Here is an 18943-nt window from a genome sequence, read left to right as displayed (position 1 = left end):
CTCCAGAGAAGGTGGCTTTAGCGGTCGCTTGGTTTCCTCTCAAAGGACACCAGTTTAGACAAAGGCATTGGAGTTAGGCCAGAAGTATCCAAAGAATTCAAAAGTTGGTCCCTAAAATCACCCACTTCCTTTGAGTCTGGGCAAGGGATTGAGAAAAAGACAGTCAGAATTTAGGAGGAGGAGGAGAATGTTGATCCCAGGTCTGCCTCTGGCAAAGGTGGCCTCCAAGGTTCAAGATGCTAAATTCAAAAGGTGATGCAAGCTCAAGAGTAAAGCTGCAAATGCCTAGGAAAGCTGCCCTGGCAGGTGTGAAGACACAGCAGCAGAAGTCAAAGCTAAGTGTACAGAGGTCAGCCCTGGAAAAATTTGTCCATCTGGGACAAGACCTCAGCATGAGGGCAAGGAAGAGAATAGAGAAACTATTTGCTAGTTTCTTTCTGTTTCTTAGTTGCCTACCTCAGGTACTGGTATAGCAGATGCCTAATAAATGAATGCGTGCAAGACAATACCCTATACACACCAAGTTCACTCACCTCTTGCCTCTGACATTCTGCCCTATGGGGATGAGAAAGGACGCCACGCCCTTTCTAGAGATTTCCCAGTCTTTTCTATCAAATCGCTCATTTCCACTAGATGTTGAAAATAAACATACAGATGCTACCAAGTTGTAAAAGACAAGAATATTGTAGGAGAAAGCTAATGTGAAACAGCAGACATGCAGGGAGATGTGCTGATTAAGCACTGGGAACACTGGCCAGGTAGGGAGAAAATGGCTGCTGCTGTAGCTGTGACCCCCCCCCCCCAGACTTGTCCCCACTTCTGAGAAAGAGGCAGAGAAGTCTGGACTTTGCTTCCTGCCTGGCCTGACACAGGAGCTAAGACCTACATGAAGCAAGGCTGCAAGCCCATGGAGGTAGGAGCAGGGGTGGAGGGAGGTTAGTCTGGCCTATCCCCCCAGGATTTTAATTTCCCTGTGTGGGCTTCTACCCTAGAGGGGAGAGCAAAGTAGAGAAGCCAGGGGAGATCGGACTGGCCAATGGTTCAGAACTGGAAGCAGCAATCGGGCTGCCAAGACCATGGTAGAAATCGGGAACCGTAATTATGAGCCACAAACCTCCTGGCAGAAAACTCGTCGCATGAGATCCTCTTCACACCTGTTTTCCAGGGGGTGGTCTTTCTGGGCTGCCTGTTGAGACCCAGCCATTGGAGAAGACCTGCTCCCGCTTCTGCTGGCTTCGGATCCCTGGATCCTGCAGGAGAGAACATGCCAGGACACCCCTGGGAGGGCAGTGGTGGACCAATGTCAGTGCATGGAACCTGAGGGACTTTTCCAAAATGTTCCAGGAGGCACTGCAGGGGAGGGAGTCAAAGAAAGTGGCGCCAATAGGATCCTGCCCACCACTACCAGACTCACTTCAATCAGAGCTGCTTTGCTCTTCTCCAGATTGAATATTAAAATTCCACACAAGATTTTCTTTGAAGAAAGATTCTAAAGCTAAAAAAAAAAAAAAAAAAAAAAAGCTAATGCCAGTGCTAGATTGCATACTGCTCTCAGATCTTCATTCCATTTGCCACTTGCTAAAGCTTCCTGGTAAATACTATCTCCCCAGCTCCTGCATACCTGTGTTTTCACCAATGGGGTGTTTCCAAGACACTAGGAAAGACTTAAAAGGCAGTTGTGCCATTGAATCTACTCTCTAGAACTGCCTTTTCAATAAGAAAATGTCTACAAATTGGAGGAGAGCATGTAGAGAAGACCTGAATCCACCTTATCGCTTGAAGCCCAGCCCAGCTGACCCTATGTAGACCAGCCAAACCCTACTTACAGCTAGTAGGCCCAGAAAAAATACTTAGTGGAAGCCACTGAAATGTCAAAGTTGTTATGCAGCCACATAACTTGAGTATACAGAATGCCTTGTAAGGATGCTTCTGGTGCCTTCATTTATAGTCTGCTAAAAAAATAAAACAAGGGCCCTCCCTGGTGGCACAGTGGGTTAAAGCATAGCACTAAGAAGCTAGAGCCATTTCCACATGAGTTCAATCCCCGCCTTCCCCAGAGGTGACCCACATGGCGCAGCAGACCTCTCCTGACCGGCCTGTTGATCCCCTCAGCCAGTGTACTTCCTTGATCTGCCTGTTCTGCTTCCCACTCTGTCTCTGGTGAAGCCTCTCACTGCCCCTGCACCTCTGGCCTGTACCCCAGTTCTGTAGGCACAAATAAATAAATCTTTTAAAAATAAATAAATAAAATGCTACTTGGTTGTACCACTTTGGAGAATTTCATAACATCTAGTAAAGCTGAAGTTGCATATTCCTTGCCCATCAACTATTCCACCTCTAGGAGATTACACACCATAGAGCAGGGGTCAGAAAACTCTTTGTGTGAAAGTTGTTGTATGCTTTTCAGTCTATTTATTCTATATCACAATTACTCAACCCCCTCCATTGTAAGTATGACAGCAGCTAGAGATGATACTTAGATGAATATCTGTGGTTATGTTCCAGAAAAACATTTTCGTGGGCCTTGAAATGTGATTATCATTGAAATGTGATTATAATCTGACATAGGCTATGGTACCCATGCTGTCTTATGACAAGGTCCAGGCAATGGGGGAGACTCCCAAGAAGATGGAGGCTGCTTGGTTCCCAAGAAGACATACAAAAGGAAGTTCTGGTTTCCAGGAAGACACAGTAAGGGGAGTCTCCATAGCGATGCTCACTGAACTACCTTGTACTTGTTCTTGGGTAATAGCAATTGTATTTGACCATCAAGTATTTCTTGGCCCTCCTTTGCGGCCTAATTGGACATTGAGAACCGGTTACATATTGACAATAATTTTCTCAAAAAAGTACCTTAGCATAAATTGTTTTTATAAATATGGATAAAATATGACTAGGATGTACTTCCTCCTGAGACAGTTTGGAAACTGGGAAAGGATTGTTCATAGGAGAACTTAAAGATCTGCTGCTTTATATAAGATGCTGACTAGAATGACTGATCATGCTGAAAAAATGGGGACGCTGATTGTTTTTGGTGGTTTTCTTTCTATGATCAAAAGAACTTCTTTGTAACATGTAATCACAAAAGTTCGGTGTAGCCATGGAAATTAATTGTTAAAGATTTGCTTCAATGCCCATACTGATGTAATCTCACTGCTTGGAAATTGTTTAAAGAACTGCTGAAGTTTTCGGCAGGAGATACTTGCACCAGCTAGAGTGTCAGTGTCTGCCTCATTGCTCATTTCGCCGACGCCACTTCATCCTTTGGGAAAAGGACCACTGACCGGCCACCTGTCAGAACTGGACTTTGACATCTGGCATGGACTCCAACAATCATCCAATTGTCGTGTTTGCAAAATACTTTTCCTACTATTTCTTAACCATTAAAAGTGTGAAACCCATCCACCAATGGGTGAATGGATAAATAAATTCTGGTATAGCCACACAATGGAATATTATTCAGCCTTAAAGAGGAAGAAAATTCTGACACATGCTACAACATGGAAAACAGTGAAGACATGATGGTAAATGAAATAAGCCAGTCACAAGAGGACAAATAGTGTATGATTCCAGCAGAGTAGTCAAAATCATAGAACAGAAAGAAAGATGATAGAACATGAAATCATTGATTAATGATCAGTACTTCAGTTTGGAAAGATGAAAAAGTACATATCCCTGCCCTTGTACATACAGGCTATGTTGCCACTACCAGTAGAGTGAGTTAGTGATACAATATTTCTCTTGTTTTGAAAAGGGACACACTCTCCCCTCTTGAAGTTTCACAAACCTAGACTCGCATGTTTATCTAACAGCTTGCTTTTCTCTTGCATTCTGAAAACAAAGGGCCCTCTGCAAAGAAACTTCAAAACAAAGCCAAAGACAGAACGTTGCAAAGACAATGTTAGAACTGTGGTGATGAAGACAAGGTGATGTCAGCCAAAGCACCATACACGTATGTTACAAGAATGGGGATGCTGACCCTAACACATTCTTGTCCTTACAACTCTAGTTAAGTACCCCTATACTCTGCTGATAAGCAGGATGATAATCTTTCAGACCAATCTGCAACCCTCATTTGCCAGTGAATAAACAAAACTACTTTCTTTCTCCTCAAAACTCTGTTCTTATCAGTGAAGAGGAAATGAGACTGGCAATTGCTGAACATTAGTGAGGCCCTTACATGGGGCAGGCACGCCCTCCTGGGTAGGCCCACCCCCCTGGCGGAGTACCGAGAAGATGACCGAACTTGCCTACCTGAAGGAAGTAAAAGCTGTAACAAGGTTATAGAAGGAAATTCTGAGGATGGATGGTAGTGATGGATACACAGTAATGTAAAGCTTTTGGGTACTCAACTGCATACCTTAGCATGATAGGTTTTATGTATATTTGACCATGGTTTTCAAAATGAAAATAAAAAACACACTCAGTTTCCTGTCTCATGCAAAATCAGGTGGCGGCCAAACCTATGGGCCACAGTTGGCGACATTTATCCTAAAGAAATTCTGTCACATGTGCCCCAGGAGATAAGCACAGGAGTTCATCACTGCACTGTCTGCATTATAGAAAAGAAAAATGGAAATAACTTGAATATTTATCATAGGAAAATAGAGAACGGAATTTGGCATATTTATACCATAGAATACCCAATGATACATGGACGATGTTACAATTTATAAATAAAATTTAAAACCCTACAGAATACTGCTATATTGTATTAATGAATGCATAAATATGTGGTAAAGATGTAACAAAATACATAGGAGTAATAGACACTGGATTCATAGTAATAGTTACCTCTGAGGAGTACAGAGAAGAATGGGGATGGGAGTGGAACATACAGGGAACTTCAATTATATCAGGAATGTTTTACTTCCTTAAATGAGATCTGATGCAGATATGACATAATGTTAAGATCTGATAAAGCTTAATGGTGGGTAAATAGCTATTCATTATGCTCTTTCTAATCTTGTCTCATCTTTGAAATATTTCATGATGAAAAATGAATTCAAAAAGAGGAAAAAAGCAAAAGGAGAAACATACCTTTTAAGAAAAAAAAGAAACCATCCATTTTAAAACATCGCAGTAGCAATAACAGAAATAACAGAAGAGGTAATCAGTTCACCTTAACAATCCTTCTGGACCTTTTTGCCCCTTCATTCAGAACAGGGGTCTCTTCTAACTGGCCCCCTGAGCTCTGAATGAAGTGGCAGTTCTGCCCACAGGCTAGGTGCTGGTGGCTGGAGAAGGGAAGCCCAGACCCCCCAAAACCTGAGAATACCATACCACCAAGCCCACTTTCCAGAGTCATGCCTGCCCACACCCACAAGGCAGGAGTGATTCCAGGGCTTTCATTTCACAGCTTCAGGGTTTCATTGTGAAAACCCCAGGTTCTCTCACCAGTAGCTGCAGAGATGAATAAAGGCAGGCCAGGCTTCTCTTGGGGACCCACTGTCAATTCAAGAAGTATTTATTGACTTTAGTTCCAGTCCACATTTAATGCTGTCAATTAGGATTAGACTCAACTGACAGTAAAGGGAAACCCAAATAACAGTAACTTAAACAAGACAGAATTTTATTTCCACCTCATGTGAAATAAATCCAGAGACAGATAACAGGTCAGGACAGTAAGAAGCTCTAACATGCCCAGGGTGTGATTTACCCTGAGGTCCCAAAATGAAAGCTAGAGCTACAATTATCAGGTCTACCTTCCAAGCAGCAAGATGGAAGAGAGAGACCAGCTTTCTCTTTATTTAGTTTTTTTTAAGATTTTATTTATGCATACAAGAACTGGGGTGCAGGGCAGAGGTGCAGGAGCAAGAGGATTCACCAGAGACAGAGTGGGGAGCAGAACAGGCAGATGTACTGAAATACACTGCTGAGGGGAGTAGTGAGCAGGTCAGGAAAGGTCTGCTGTGCCACATGGGTCAGCTCTCTGCCTGGAGATTGAACTCATGCTACAGAGGTGGTTGGTAGCTTCAGAGTGTTGTGATTTAACCCCTTGTGCGACCAGGAAGGGTCCAGATTTCTTTCTTTTTTTTTTTTTTTAAGGAGTCTTCGAGAGAGTACCCCAGGATTTTTTCAGTGACATCTCATTAGCCAAAACAGAGTCAAATGGCCACATTCACTCCAAGGAAAGCTAGGAAATATGGGCTTATTCTAAGAAGCCATGAACCCAGGCTCTGTCACCAAGGAGGGAAGGGAAGCAAGACATAAGAGTCAGCAACTTGCAATCTGTCGCAGTCCCCACCTTCCTGTATCACCTTGCCAAGTGCTGTCACTTCCTCATCCATCAGTCAGTCCCAACTAAGTCCCAACTAAGCTCCTTTCCTGATCTTGCATCCTATTATTCTGTGCTAAAGTTTTATATTTGTATAATTCAATCCAAAGTTGGGAGAGGCTGTGATGAGAACTAATATTTATTACTTATTCATGAATGATTGACACTTTCACTGTTTATCTCTTTTAAACCTCAAACACAGCTATTTGATGTTGGGTGTATTACCCTCTTTTAGAGATGAGAAAATTGAGACTTAATAGGCTAAGTTGCCTCCCAAGCTCACAAAGGTTTAAGTGGTAGGATCAGGACTTAAACTCAACTGATGTTCCCTCACATTCCACGCATACCAATTTCTGTATTTGGAAACAGACTTGAAGACAAATCCAAATCTGCCATTCACTAACAAAGTAACCTGGGACAGGTTATTTAGTCTCTTGGTACTTCATTTTTCTCATCTGCAAAATGGGGATGATAATGACCCATTTTGTTGAGAGAATTAAATGAAAGAATAAACATAAAATACTTGGAACAGTGCCTGACATGTAGTATCAGTATTTAAGTGTTGTTATATATTAAGCAGCAACAGAAAACAGCAGTAAGCTGAGAGAGAGGAGGAGCAGAGAGGATGTTCCAGCCTGGGGGGGAGCCCTGACCTATGAGTCAAGTTTTGAGGGGTAAGCAGGAGTTCCGAGGCAGGATCTCAGTATGGAGTCAGTCCTCACCAGGATTGGAACATTTCTCAGAGAACACCTAGGAATGAAAACTTATGAGACAGCATTCTCTATTTACCTAGAAGGGTAATCCTAATTCTCCCCTACCAGCTCTGCACGGTGCTAGAAGCCCAAGTAAGAGGGGAGCCTAACACCCAGAGAAAAGCACATGAACTTGGTTTCTTCCTCTGTCGTGGTCTGTGCTCTGCTTCACACAGCTGGCAACCAGCCAGCATTGCAACACCCAGTTACACCTTGAACTTTGTCCCATTGCAGGACTCTGGGGAACTCTGTAAGAAAGTGACAGCTATATGGATCACACTAGCAGGTCTAACTGGCTAGCAGGAGGCAACCTCCAGGGGGAGACATCTCACAGGGACCATGTGCACATCCAGCCCATACTCCTGGAAAGATGACTTGGGTTCTCACTCCAAATCTGCTACTGAGTCCTCCTGGGACCTTGGACCAGCACCTTCCTCTCTCAGAGCCTCAAGTCAGCAGGAACAATCATATTCATTTGAAAGGTCGCTCATCATCTGTGAACAACACCTAGAAGGTGTTTAAAACAGCCCTTAATAGGCCCTCTCTGATGGCGCAGCGGGTTAAAGCGCAGCACTAAGAAGCTAAAGCCACTCCAACATGAGTTCGATCCCCGCCTGCCCTGGAGGTGACCACATGGCGTGGCAGACCTCTCCTGACCCGCCTGCTGCTCCCCTCAGCAGTGTACTTCATCGATCTGCCTGCTCTATTACCCACGCTGTCTCCTGTGAAGCCTCTCACTGCCCCTGCACCTTTGGCTTGTACCCTAGTTCTGTATGAATAAATAAATAAATCTTTAAAAAAAAAATACAGCCCTTAACATCAAGTGCCAATAGCATGCAAGCCCCTTGGCTTCCAATCTTTCTTTCAGCGTTCCAACTCCCCAGTGCCGTGGCAGTGAGCCCCATAAGGGATGAGCTGGCTTCTCCTTGCGTCTGTCCTAGGCTTAACTTGTATGTTTCTGAATTTAATGTTTACATGTGAACATTTTCACACTGTTTATGCTGCTAAGATTCTTTATCACACCCTTCCCATGGTGACAGATGTTAGTAGCATGTTGCTCTCCACTCCTCCGAGTTCTGATGAGATCAAATCGTGGTATAGACACAGCAGGAGCATAAGTCAAATGGGAAGCAAATACCAAATTTATCCACGTGCTCTGGTAGGTGCCAACTCTAAAAACAACTCTGAGGGTCGGTGCTGGAGAATTCAGGTCAGGTTAAGTGAAGGAGAGGAACTTCCAAATGTTAGAGGGAGAGGCTATCTTGAACAAACGTCACAAATAGGTTTTATGGTCCCCACCCCAGCGACCAAAGAGATCCAAGACACCAAGGACTACAAATCCCATAATGTCATCACCACCAAAGGGGGAATGCTGGGCACTGAGGGTGGAGTTGGGCAGCCAGGCTTGGTGTATAACCAGCCCTGTGGGCCTCGATGTCTTGTGGCTTTTTGCCAGCTCTCAGCATGCTCCTGGGGTCCCAGCTCAGCGGGTTTACCAGTTTATCTCTCTTTCCCTCATTTACCAGTTTATTTCCCTGTCTTTCTCCCTGAATTACTCATCTCTTCATGCCCCCTTCTTTTGTAAATAAGCCCTTAATTAACCTCTGTGTGTGTGTGTGTGTGCATGCGTGCATTTGGACTCATTGTAAGTCCCTTTTAGGTTCACGGGTAACAACCACAGTCAGGCCACCCTTTTCATATTGGGGTTGCCCTGTAACTCTAACACCCAAAATTAAGGATGGAGTATATCCCTGACACACACCCACAGACTGCTTGCAGAGGCATGAGCAGACCTACAGAAGAAACTATACCAGCAAAGATACAAGCTTTCCACAAGGCAGCCCTGACCTGCACCAAGTGTGCTGCATGACTCAATAGCAAAAGAGAAGGTGGGAGAACCAGCCAAGGGGCGACTGGCCTAGCTGCTGCCACAAAATCATGGTCCCCCTGCGCGCTAGTGAAAGGCAGGCGGCCGGTATCAGCCTCTATCCAGTCAGTGGAGATACTCCTGCAGAAGTAAACAAGCGTGCTAGATACCAAACATACTGTGTCATCTCGGTTCTGGGGTGGGAAAGTTTGAGTGGAATTTCTAAAGCAAGGTGCGGAGAAGAAAAATGTCCCCTCTTGCCCATCAAAACAGGGCTCCCATTGTAAGTCATCATGATGGAGGTTAAGAGCAGAAAACTTGGAAAGGAGGCACCACAAGACCAGAAAGCTGACTCACGCCATGCTGGGAGCTACCCCCAAAGGTGGGGGCAGAAGCGATGAACGCAGCCTTTAAAACCAGCTATAGAAGTGGAAAACCCGTAGGCTCCATCTTCTAGAGCAAGCACCAGGCCTACAGAGTGTCAGAAGGCGCAGACCAAAGGAAAGGGGGTGTGGGGGTCGAGCCCACTGGAGAACCCCTGGTCCTGTTCACGCTGCCTAGTTAGTCATCACTGACAAAAGTAGCCACTCCGCCCAGCAATGGGCCCTCCCAAAGAGCAGACCGAGTCAGGGCAATGTCTGCACTGGCAAAGGGCAGCAGCCCTCCTGCCCACCTGAGAGCACGCGGGTGCTTCTCCTCGCCAACCTTTTCCTTCCTAAAGCCGGAGCAGCGCCCTCCCGCCCGCCTGTGCCGAGGCGAGGTGGGCGCTCCTCGCCACCAACTCTCTCCCTTGCAAAGGCAGAGGCAGCTCCCGGCAAGGCTGCTTGCTACCACCACACAGACCCCTCCTAGCAAGCCTGTCCCTTTCTGGCCTCTTGTCTCTGTCCAAGCATTCCTTGTTCTTCTCCCCCCTTTTATAATAAACCTGCCCTTTAGGATATAACTAACACCTCTCACTTGTGGAGAAACTCGCCGGTGCTAAAGGGGAGCTCTGGGAAAACTTTTCCCAGAGTTAAGCCAAAGACGCAACATCTCCAAATCAGACTTCAATAGTATTAATCACAGTTTAAACAACAGCGAGCCCCTACTTGAATGTGTACACCTGTGCCTGCCTGTACACACACACACACACACACACACACACACAGACTTGATCCCACCTGTATAGGAAGCACCATGTTGAAGTTGAGTGGAATGACAGGATTAGACCGCATAGCTTAGAATCACATCCAAATAAAACACAGAAGCTTGACCAAAGCCATGTCCAAACCAGAAGCCATTGGAAAGAAGTTGAATGCCTTCTATTGAGTGCACAAGGAAAGATGTTGCAGAGTTTTGTTCCCAGAGTCCCTGTGGCTGACATCCTAAAAATAAATAGAAACTCAGTGATTCATTTGTCATTCTAGAACATGAATCCCACAGGCTAGTAGGCTCACATCAACAGGGGTTTTATGGCAGCTTCCCAAGAGAGCAGATCAAGAGCTTCCCCCAAACACCCCTTCCCATGCTTTCATTTCCAGGGTGGAACATTGGGGTAAGTATGAAGTGGGATTTCCTCAGCAAGTCTTCTCGTGGCAGTCCTTGCCTTACAAGCAGCATGGGCTTGAAGAGTTAGTTCCCCATCTTAAGCCTCATTTCCCTCCATTCTAAATCTTTTTTTCCAATCTCAAGACAGGAATAGTAAGTTGCTACAGTCATGGATCTCCCAGGCATGGCTTAAAAGAGACCCATGGACCCCAGAAAGTGGACACGGGATGTGTCCTCCCACAGGTGAAGCGAGGACATGGAGGGCACACACCTGAGGTAGGAAGAAATGAGCAGCCGCCACTGTAATCAACAACAGGGAGTCGTGTTCAGCTTTCATAAGCCAAGTGGGACGGGGTCACCTACAAAGGCAATAGAAGAAAGCCTCGCCCAGGAAAGAATAAAGCCAAAAGTTGCAAGGAGCAAAGCAGATGATACCATGTGTGGAAGTAAGTAATGAGGAGCAAAGAGAGAAATGGTAGAGATGATGGATTGAAACTGAAATCACTATAAAGAAAATCAAAGAACCAAAGTGAGATGTCTATGTAAACAGGACCCTGGTAATTAAGAGAGAAAAAGAAGATTGGCAGGCAGGACTGGAAGGCAGGCACAGGCATTCCTAGGAAATGCAGGAGATCAGAGGGCTCCTGGGGAGCTGAAAGAAAGAAGAGACAGATGAAGGTGGAGCCCAGAGAGAGAGCTTGAAGAACAAAGCAGCATTTGTAACTATTTCAGGAGCAAGGAAAGTCTCTGAGAGGGGGTGGGGCTGTAGAAGGAGAATGTGGTTTCCTGCCAAGCTCAGAAATCCAGAACTGACCAAGCAATAAAACCAAGACAGGAGCCCAGGGACTTGAGGCCTAGCTATGGAGTTGTCTACACTGCTTCAAGACCAAGCCTTTACCCTCCTGTCCCAGGGAAAGGAGGGGTTAGCCAGGGAAATAACACATTTAGAAAGGACAGTGGGTGGTTCTGATCAGCTGAAGCCCAGCACTGGGACAAGATCCCACCACAGGTCACAGTGAGTCTCTGTGGCAATGCACAGAGCGGGTGCAGGAACGGCTCAGACGCTATGGTTATGGCCGCGAACCCTTCAGCCATCAAGAGAAATCACAGAGGACCCAGCAGAGGGCATTGTGGGGAGTGGCCGTGTTCAGATATCCACAATAAGCTTCGAACCAGACAACGGGCCAGGAAGAAAGTTCTTTGGCAGCAAAGAAAATGCAGAACACCTGAGAAGTAAAAAGAAAACACCTGGGCCCTCCCTGGTGGCACAGCAGGTTAAAGCACAGCACTAAGAAACTAAAGCCACTCAGCATGAGTTCGATCCCAGCCTGCCCCTGGAGATGACTACATGGCGAAGTAGACCTCTCCTGGCCCATCTGATGTTCCCCTCAGCAGTGTGCTTCGTTGGTTTGCCTGTTCTGTTCCCCACTCTGTCTCTGGGGAATTCGCTCACCCCTCTGCACCTCTGGCCTGTACCCCGGTTCTGTATGCACAAATAAATAAATCTTTAAAAAGAAAAAAAAAAGAAAGAAAAAAAAACACCTGGAGAGGAAAATGCACAAAGAGGCTATGGTTCAGATACCAGCCTTTGGGGGTGCATGAAGGTGGCCCAAGTGTAGCCCTGGGGCAGGGAGGGACCAGCAGGGCAAATGCAGAATGTCCTTGAGTACTTGCTGCTGGAAGAGGCATCACACACACATCATTAGTAGGCATGTGATCTTCAAAGTATACACAGCTTCAGTGTTTTGAAGACCTACTGCTGGAAAGCCATGAACTAAGCACATATACAGCTCCTCAATTCACACACACACACACACACACACACGCACATTTTTTTGACAAGAGCATTGAGATTTAAGAGTGGTTGAGCAATTTACCGAAGGTCACATAGCTAGGAAGTGACAGGGTTGGGCTATGGATCCAGTTTACTTTGACTCCTAAGTCCATGCTCATAACTGCTTTCCTTCCCCCACCCCCGCCCTCACCCACCAAAAAAAGACAGAAAGAAAAGCTTCTGCAAGAGAGGCTGAGGCTTTCAATGTGTCTGTTGTACTGGGGAAATGGGAGCCAGAGTGTACGCCAGGCTAACGTTTTCTAGAATGGCATGGGCACTGAATGGTCCATCCTAGATAAATGTCCCCTGCTTTCTCCATTCCCAGACTGAATGAAGGGTGTTCTCTTCCAGCCCCTTGTGCTACTTCTGCCTTCATGTTGTGTTAGAATCATTTGTTTACACATCTGTCTCAACCATTAGGCCAGTGAGCTATTCTCATCCCTGACTGCACATTACAATCTCTTTTTAAAAATAACAATTCTTGGATCCCACTCAAGACCAATTAAATCAGAATCTCTAGGGCTGGCACTTTGGCATCTGTATTTTTTAGCTCCTCAGAACGTGATTCAAATGGGCCATCAGGTTTGCACTCACTGTTCCAGACTGTGGACTCTGCAAGGTCAAGAGCTAGGGAGTGGGTCTCTGAATCCCTATAAGGCTCACAGTAGGTTGCTCGGCACATGTTCAACACATGCTTTAAGAGAGGATGGACATGGCTTAAAGAAGATAAAGATCGAGATTACAGAAAGGGAAAGCTGGAGTGCTTTGGGGAGAGAGAGGCAGGGAATGAGGGATTGGAGCCTAAGAAGCGAAAAGAATCTTTCAGATGCCAGGGGCAGAGGAAGAACTTGGATGAGGCCTCACAATCCTGAGGTTGTCTTGCATAACAAATGTCTAGTTAAAGCTAATAGGGAACTTCAATGCAGAGTAAACAGCACCTGTCTCAGAGAGAAATGAGGTGAAGAGATGTCAAAAACGTGAGTTTCTGAATGTGCCAGAAAAATGGGTTTTGAGAGCCAGAACCCTCTGTACTAGCTAGAAGAGATGAAGAGGGCAAATGCCAAAACACGAAGAGAAAAACAGAATTGTGATTTTTGGGAAGCATTGATACATGGGAAAGGAATATGGCCAGGAAGATAAAACTGATGATTTAAAAGTAAAATGGGAAAACAAGAGAAAGCACGCTTGAGAATAAGAGTGAATGCTAAGTCATCCATATGTGTTTTTGCTGAAAATGCTTTTGTTTTAGCAGTGGGGAAAGGATTACAAGTAAATAAAATATGCAAATGCATTTCATAATGAAAAATTCTGTGATGAACAACTGAGATAATGGTTGTGAAATTCCTCTGAAAAAATACAAAATGTCCTAGAAATGTGAGATGGCATGGTTATCATTCATTCTAAGGTAGAGGCTATGTGAACCCCAGAAAAAAATGGTTACCCAAGTATCGGTCATTAGTTGACTAAACAGAAGCCAAAATTACCTTCGGTCAGTGTCGGCCACTCCAACGGGCAGCAGCTCCAAGCTTGGTCTTTGCCTGGTCTGTATTCTGGTGCCTTGGGACCCTCTCAAGTGGGAAGAAAGAGGTTTAAGTCTCTGTGATACATTGGTAGGAACACAATTTAGGTAAAAGAGCAGAGAAGAGAGAAGGGAGAATATCTAGCATTGACTGAGTGCCCACGATGTGCCAGGCCCTGAGCAGATGGTATTTCATTTAATCACCAAAATAATTCTCTAAGAACTTAGACTGTCCCCAAATCAGATGTGACAGTTCTTTATGGCCCTCTTGTTTTTCACTCCATCCTCTTTCCCTAGCTTATGCCCATAGCCATAACTCTAGTAACAATTCATGGAAATGGGCCAGGGCAGTCTTCTCTGCACTTCAACCATTGTATCGAACTCAACTCAGATATTAAGTGCACCTCAGACCCTCAAGTCCAGATGACCTCAAGCTCTTGCCCAAACCTGACCCTTAGCTGGTGTTTCCTGTGCGAGTGATTTCTATCTCCAGTGGAAGCATGTATGTCAACCTAAAACCTGGAAGTCTTTCTTGACACCTCATTAGGTTACATCACTGTCTCAGTCACTTATTTTTGCAAGTTCTATTTATTTGCTTTCCTAAGTATCTATCTGTTACATCCACTCCCCTAACTTTATGTCTCCCTCACCATGTTGAAAGCAAGTTACCATCATCCCTTGCCTAGATTGATTCAACCATACTGGGTGTCCCCAATCTACCCTGGCCCCCTCCAAACAGTCCTCCAGACAGAAACTCAAAGGATCTTTTCAAATGCAAAGCTGATTGTGTTTCTACCTCCAACCCCTCCAAACCCACCAACTCTGAATAAGCCATTTGAATATGAATTCACATTGCTTTGCAAATAAAGACCAGTCCTCCATCTGACCTACAAGTTCTGGCCTGATTGACCTCCTGCTCCTTTGTCATTGACCCCATCTTTCTCCAGTTACAATGGCAATGTCTCAGGTCTGGTCCCCCCACCCAGGTACCTTCACAGGCACTGTGGCTTGAGTCCCACACCTTGATCTCAGAACTCCTGCTTACCCTCTGCGGAGTAGGTCCCTTTCAATGGCAGTGAGCAGTCCTTGACAACTTCACAGATCTGTTCCCCTAATAATCTTTCATAAGATTCTATCTTCTTAAAATATTTTAAAACTTTAAATTTTGTATGTATTTAAATAATCATTCACTTAAGTAATAGCTCTCTCCCCTCCAGTCTATAATCCTACCAGCACAGAAATTACATGGTTTATCACTGTTCTGCCCACGTAAGTGAGACCCAGCGGCTTCTGTGGAAAGGAAGGAGGCAGACAGGTGGGAAATGAGGTGGCTTTAGAAGGACAGAGTCAGAGTCTGCCAGCAAAGTCTGCCTCCAAAACTCAGGCCCTTCCAGCACCAGGAATGGAAGGAAAGGCCAGCTAAGAGCTTATGCTAACTGCCGCCACTTGGGCCAGATGAAAAGAGGCTATTCTCTGAAGAGCACCTACCAGCCATTGGAATGCTGTCATCAGCCTTTCTTTCTAGTTGTTTTTGACTGGGAAACTACTGTTACAGGGCACCCCAGTGTGAATTGGGTTGCCTGTCTGTGGTTCTTCACCCGTGCGCTTACGATTCAATCATATTATGGACACACTCAAAAGGTTAAATAATGGATTTATTTATAAGGAGAAAGGTAAATGAATAACCCAGGGAAAGAGGGAGAGAAACACAGGTTAACTAGGATGTCCTACCAGTTCTGCTGACTTGGACTCCACCGGCATGCTGAAAACCGGTTGAGCGCCAAAACGATCAGCTGAGAACCACCAGGCCAAGCGCCCCCAGAGCCCACATGTCAGGTTTGATCCCAACCTGGCTGCTCAGCGCCGCCCTCATGTCCCGGCGTGCTTCTTGGTACTGATGGGATTTGGAGTTCCAGCATCTGGTGTAGGGGCGGAGTCCATGAAACCTGTACCTGTTACACTACCTCCTCAAATAAAATTCTATGCAGACTCACTCTTGAAGCCCCAAGAATTACCTGGGTTGAGCTATCTTCAGTAGCTCACTACTATTGTTCTCGGAATGCAGTCCCAACCTCTCCACATGATTTATGAATCCCTCTGGCCTCCCCTGCTCCCCTTCCTAGTCCCCTCTCCAATCACTGTTTTTTCTCAGCCAAGAGTCCAATTAAACATGCTACGTGCCTTCAGATCTTACCTTGGGACATGTAACTTCCTCCTCATACTTATCCAGCCCACCCTGTCTGCCTGACCCACTACCTATTAGTCCTTCAGTACGCTCCCCATCATTCCCCATCTTCCCAGTCCAATTCTTTGATACCTAGCCATTCCTGACTTTAACCTAGGTTGGGTTGGGGGTGGATAAAGAAGGAGGGTTTGATTTTTTTCAACCCTGTTTCTTTTTTTTGCCACTGCATCAAACCTGTGAATTTTATTATTAATCATCCACCCATACCACTCTGCTGCTTCAAACATTTCAATGATATTTATTCGCTCTCTAGATGAGAAAGGATTTTCTAAGCATAAAAGCAATGGAAAAAAAATCACTAAGGGAAAGAAAATCAATACATTTGACTACACCAAATGTAAAACTTCTGGATGTCAGAAACCATTCTAAACAAAACTAAAAGGCAAATGACAAGGTTGGAGAAGATATATGCACTAAATATGACAGAGAGTTGTTATCCTTAATATTCATTAAAACTCATATAAATCAATAAGAAAATATTAAAATCCCAGTAGAAAAATAGGCAAAGGACATATATAAGTACAAATAACTAATAACAACATGAACAATGTTTAACTTCACCAGTGGTCAAGAAAATGCAAATCATCACAACCCTAAACCAATATTCACCTATCAAATTAAGATAACATTAGTGGCTGGAGCGGGTGCAGTTTTCATTTTGATTGTTTTCCAAGAAAAATATAAGAGCTTTCAACTTTGAGAAGTTCCCTGACAGCAAATACCCAAAATATATTACATACTCATATAATTCAAGAGCAAAGAAAACCTCACATCCCTATTAAAAAATGGGCAGAGAAATGGAACAGTTTTCCAAAGAAGACATACATGTAAACAACTGGTCCATGAACAGACACTCCACATCACCAGTCAGCAAGGAAATGCAGATCAAAACCACAATAAAATATCACCTCCCCCTGTTAGAATAGCTTACAAAAAGAGAAGAGATAACTAGTGTTGGCAGGAATGTGGAGGAAACCAGTACACCGCTGGTGGGACTGGAACCTGGGACAGTCACTAAGAAGACCCAAAGGACGGTCCTCAAGGAAATGCCATAAGATCCAGCCATTCTTTTTCTGGATATGTACCCAAAGAAGTTGAAATCAAGACCTCAAAAGAGACAGCTGCCTTCCTACGATCCCTGCAGCATTATTCACAGTAGCCAAGATATGAAAACAAATTAAATGCCTGCCAATGGATGAGCAGATAAAGAAAATGCTCCCTCCCCCCTCCCCCATACACACACAAATATTATTCAGCCATAAGAGGGAAGGAAATCCTGCCATTTGTGACAACTGAGATGGACCTTGAGGGCATTGTGCTAAGTGAAGCAAGTCAGACAGAGAAAGATATATACTGAATATCACGTATATGCAGAATCTAAAAAAAGACAAACTCAGAGAAAATGGGAGTGCCTGGGGGAGGTAGGGATGGGACAATATTAATCAGAGGATCTAGGCCTTCAGTTAAAAGATTAACAATTTTGGGGCCCTCCCTGGTGGTGCAGCGGGTTAAAGCGCAGCACTAAGAAGCTAAAGCCACTTCAGCATGAGTTTGATCCCCACCCCAAGGTGACCCACGTGGCGCAGCAGACCTCTCCTGGCCCGCCTACTGTTCCCCTCAGCAGTGTGTTTCCTTGATCTGCCTGTTCTGCTCCCCACTGTCTCTGGTGAATCCTCTCACCCCCCTGCACCTCTGGCCTGTACCCCAGTTCTGTATGCACAAATAAATAAATCTTAAAAAAAAATTAACAAGTTTGAAGATTTAATGCCTAACATTGTGATTGTAGCTATTAATATATCATTGAGCTGAATGTTACTGAGAGAGGAAGTCTTATCCTAAATGTTCTCATCACAAAAAAAGAAACAGTAACTGAGATGGGATGAAGTTGGCAGCTAATGCAATGATGGTGATTGGTTTGCAATTTATTAGTGCGAATTAATATGTTGTACATGTGGCACGTGTCAATTAAAACAGAGGGGCTGGAGTGGGGAATGGGATCAAAAACAATGGGGGGAGGGAAATGCACTGGACTATGGTGATGGCACATGGGTCATTTGGTGATGGGAAGCCCAAGGGGATTGCAACTGAGATGGAAAAATGTACAAAAATATGTAAAAAAAAAAAAAAAAACTACTATAAAATTAAAAAGAAAACCAAAACAGAGGGGCATGGGGAGAACTCCCCACTACTTAGAGGAAAAGCCCAGAGCCCAGCCCACCTTCCACCCACCTCATCGCCCCACTCTCCCCCCACCTTACACTTGTAGCTGTGGTTTCCTGAGCTCGGAGTGGCATGTCACATCGTACTGTCTGCCTCGTCCTCCTTTGCATGTTTTCATGTCCCATCCTGGCTCCTCCCGCCTAACACACACTCCTCTGTGACAATTCTACCGAGACATCACCGTCTTCGGGGAAGTCTCTTGAAAGCTGCCCCTGCCCCAGTTCTCATCACACACACATTCCCTTACTTAGCACTTCCAGTATTGTATTAAAAATTATTCTTTATGGGTTTCTTTCCACCTTAGATTATATGTGCCTCAAGAGAGGTATTAGGCTTTTATTCATTGCTGTATCCCAGGGCTTAATCCAGTGTAGATGCTTAACAGATGACTCTTGAACTAATCAATCATGTAATAAATTAATTCATTCATTTTACACCATAAATTTTTTGTCAACGTTCTGGTAAATGCAGGTTTTACTTAAAACAGATAAAATTAAGTCATTTTGGATGAAGACAGATACTCGCCCAGGCCCCAGTCTTCATCTTCGTGCTCATGTTGTAGCATCTTGTGGGTTGTAACCAATTAGTGGGCCATGAAATTAATTTATGGGTCATGGCCAGCATCTTCTTTAAATGAAAACTATCAGAACTAGAAGAGCCTGGGGTGACTCTCACGTCTGTTTCCTTCTGTGGACTCCCCAG

The sequence above is a fragment of the Condylura cristata genome, unplaced genomic scaffold (assembly GCF_000260355.1).
Source record: "Condylura cristata isolate star-nosed mole 26May11 unplaced genomic scaffold, ConCri1.0 scaffold00017, whole genome shotgun sequence".
Taxonomy (NCBI): Eukaryota; Metazoa; Chordata; class Mammalia; order Eulipotyphla; family Talpidae; genus Condylura; species Condylura cristata.
Note: the sequence above shows the minus strand (reverse complement) of the source record.